Below are 3,656 nucleotides of genomic sequence, written 5' to 3'. Positions count from 1 at the left end.
GATCTTCAGCTGGAGTGGAGGTGCTACTGAGCTTTAGGGATCTTCAGCTGGAGTAGAGGTGCTATTGAGCTTTAGTGATCAGCTGGAGTGGAGGTGATACTGAGCTTTAGTGATCAGCTGGAGTGGAGGTGATACTGAGGTTTAGGGATCTTCAGCTGAAGTAGAGGTGATACTGAGCTTTAGCATGTGAACAAGGTTCCCAACATTGCATCATGGCAGTGGTTTTCAAGTTGTACTTTCTAGAAGCACTTTTGGACCTCTAAGGAAGAGTAGGGAAAGGGGAAGAGGCCTAATGGCTCAAAGCAGGATAGGGTTGAGAGGCAATAGATTTATTTATCCAAGCAACGAACACTTACTTTCTCTGAGAATCATAGCTGCAGTGGGAGGTGGGATGAATTTGCAACATCTGAAAGCAAAAAGATGTGAGAGTTGCTCATAAGGGAATAAATAAATACAACCTGATCTATTCCCTGGTTTCGTGTCACCAGCTTATCTATAAACTTAGAAACTTCTTATGATTCCTGGAACCTCTCCTGGTCTCTGGCACCCACAACTTCAACTCCAATTTCCTAGGGTTGCTGGGTGCTTACCCCCAAAAGCCCAACTGCATCAGGACACTCTGTCATATGGAAATGGAATAATGTCCTGGTAGAGCTGAAGCTCTGCTTCTACTGTATCATGCCGCAACAGCTGCAAGTCCTGCTCCCTCCAGAAAACCACACTTGCTAGTTAGGCCTTCTTTCTCCACCTCTCTCAGGAAGGGAGCTTAAAACAAGAGGAGATGGTAGACAGTCTCTTTGTTAGTAACAACTGCTTCTATTTATTGCATGCTTACTGTGTCCCAGTATTTTATTTTTAATGTCACAACAATCCCATGAGGAAACAAATATTAGCTCTGGGTCCTAGATGTGAAACCCGAGGTTCAGAAAAGTTAAGAATCTTGCCCAAATTTATACTGCTCATAAGTGACAGTGCCAGGTGTGAGCCCTTTGTGTGTGCTCCAAACCATTCAGTGAAAAAAGCAAGAAGTCAGCCAGGTGTGGTGGCTCACACCTGTAATCCCAGCACTTTGAGAGGCTGTGGCGGACAGATCACGAGGTCAGGAGTTCGAGACCAGCCCGGCCAACACAGTGAAACTCTGTCTCTACTAAAAATACAAAAATTAGCCAAGCATGGTGGCACGCGCCTGTAATCCCAGCTACTCAGGAGGCTGAGGCAGGAGAATCACTTGAACCTGGGAGGCAGAGGTTGCAGTGAGCCGAGATCATGCCACTGCACTCCAGCCTGGGTGACAAAAAAAAAAAAAAGAAGGCAAGAAGTCTTAGACCACCTATCTAGTAGTGGGCACAGAGTCATTCAGATAAGGCCATTGAAAAAGAAGGTGGAAGGGGAAGATGAGTTAGTACTTGAAAGTCTGCTGTCTTGACACAGCCTATCCCAAAATGATAAATGTATTTGTTAATGGAATTTACCCATTTTATACATAGCACATGTTTTGTACGTGGTGTTGAGCATAGAGGTCTTCATTATGAGCCAGGAAATGTAAGTTTCACTTCCAATATGAGGTGCGTCTCTGTCACAAATGGCTTTACTATTCAAAATTTTCAGACCCCAGTTTCTGTCTTCACTTGACTGAGAATAATTCAATGACAGAGAATGTTCTAGTCTCCTTTGTGTCTCCAGTATCCAGTACAGGGCCCCAAAATGTTTGAGGGTGGAATGACTAGGGAAGGAGGAGAAGAAAGGAGGAAGAGATTTCTCTTGTAACATCTGTCCTGGTTTCTCTTGTAACATCTGTCCTGGTGTTAGTAGTATTAATTTAAAAAGTTTGCAGGGTTTGTTGAAAAGGTCTGTTGTCCATCTTGGTGGCAAACTAGGAGGAAATGATATCTAGCAAGGGCCTCTTTGGCATAAAGGGCACAGAATGTGAAACTGACATGTACACACAAGGGGATGCCTTCCTTCAGCAACCTTTCCTTTGCCCTTGTTCTTTCCGAAGCAACTGACACCACAAAATGAGAAGAGGTGGAACGGGAGAAAGGCTCGCAACGATGACTTACCTGGCTGCTTCCCTTTCAGTTACCTTTGTGGACGCAAGAATGCAGAGGTCGGAGCTGCTCTAACACAATGTGGAATTGTGAGCTAGTTTTGTGCCACTAAACTCACCTGATATATATTCTTCAGTGTCCTCAATTCTTTTTACCTTTGCAGAGCTAACTCTTATTTTAGGATTGTGCCAGGATTTAAACTGGGAGCATCAGCAGCAGAGGGCAAAGGAGTCAAGCTAATAAGCTCTCCAATTCTGCTTCTTGCAGACTGCTTCAGTTTTGAAGGAGAAGTTGTTATTTTTAGAATTCTTACTTGCATTCACCCTGAACCCTGAATGATTAACTCCTAGTGTGTCCCTCAAGTTTAACCCATTTTCCGCCTCTGCTCCTAGGAACATGAGCATGCTTTCCACTCAGTGACCAGGATTTTAAAAAACTATTTTCAACCTGCCTCCTCTTCCTCTACCCATCTCCCCAAATGCAGCCCTTACCCTCCACCCCTCTCTTATTAAAATCATGTCCATTCAATCTCCAGACTTGTTTGGGGGAGGTGGCAGCATTGTAAGATAAACCTTAAGTAATTATTATTATTTATTTATTTATTTTGAGATGGAGTCTCTGTCACCCAGGCTGGAGTGCAGTGGCGTGATCTTGGCTCACTGCAAGCTCCGCCTCCCAGGTTCAAGTGACTTTTCTGCCTCAGCCTCCCCAGTAGCTGCGACTAAAGGTGCATGCCACCATGCCCAGCTAATTTTTGTATTTTTAGTAGAGACGGAATTTCACCATATTGGCCAGGTTGGACTTGAACTCCTGACCTCGTGATCTGCCCACCTCGGCCTCCCAAGGTGCTGGGATTACAGACGTGAGCCACGGCACCCGGCCTATTTTTTTTCTTTATGTTAAGTTCCAGGGTACATGTGCAGGATGTGCAGGTTTGTTACATAGGTACGCATGTGCTATGGTGGTTTGCTGCACCCATCAACCCATCGCCTAGGTATTAAGCCCCACATGCACTAGCTCTTTTTCCTGGTGCTCTCCCTCCTCCAGCACCCTAGCCTGAAGTTATTATTAAAGTTCAGTTTAACTCTTGTGGTGTCTACAGAGCGTGACTTTGTTGAGTCTTCAACAGATTGTAGCATTACTCACCTTATGTCATTAAACTGCAGAGGGTGGGGTGATAGAATAAGGGAAGCATACAGCTCAGCACGTGGGGAGTTTATTTAAAACTCTTATGGTCTTTCATTGACTAGGCCGATGAAGTCATTGCTGGCTTATAAATCAACAAAATACTGTTAAAATGTAATCTCCTTTCGTGGTTTGTTATAATAAATTACTCTTGACTACTCTTTTAAAAAATCACAAAGAGAAAATTATAATTTTCCTTCATTAAGTTCAATACTTGTGAGCGTCTCTCAGGTAAAATAAGAGGAAAAATACATACAAATAGTTAGATTTTGGAAATATTTGCACCTAAAACAATAGATGTCCTATGGGAGTAATAAGTAGTTCCTAATGTTGACTTATCTAAATGTATTATTTCTTTCTTTCTTTTTTTTTTTTTAATGTGACTATGATGACCAGGAAAGGAGCCAAAAAAAAAAAAAAAAA

This window comes from Mandrillus leucophaeus, unplaced genomic scaffold (assembly GCF_000951045.1).
Source record: "Mandrillus leucophaeus isolate KB7577 unplaced genomic scaffold, Mleu.le_1.0 Scaffold223, whole genome shotgun sequence".
In the NCBI taxonomy this organism is placed as follows: Eukaryota; Metazoa; Chordata; class Mammalia; order Primates; family Cercopithecidae; genus Mandrillus; species Mandrillus leucophaeus.
Note: the sequence above shows the minus strand (reverse complement) of the source record.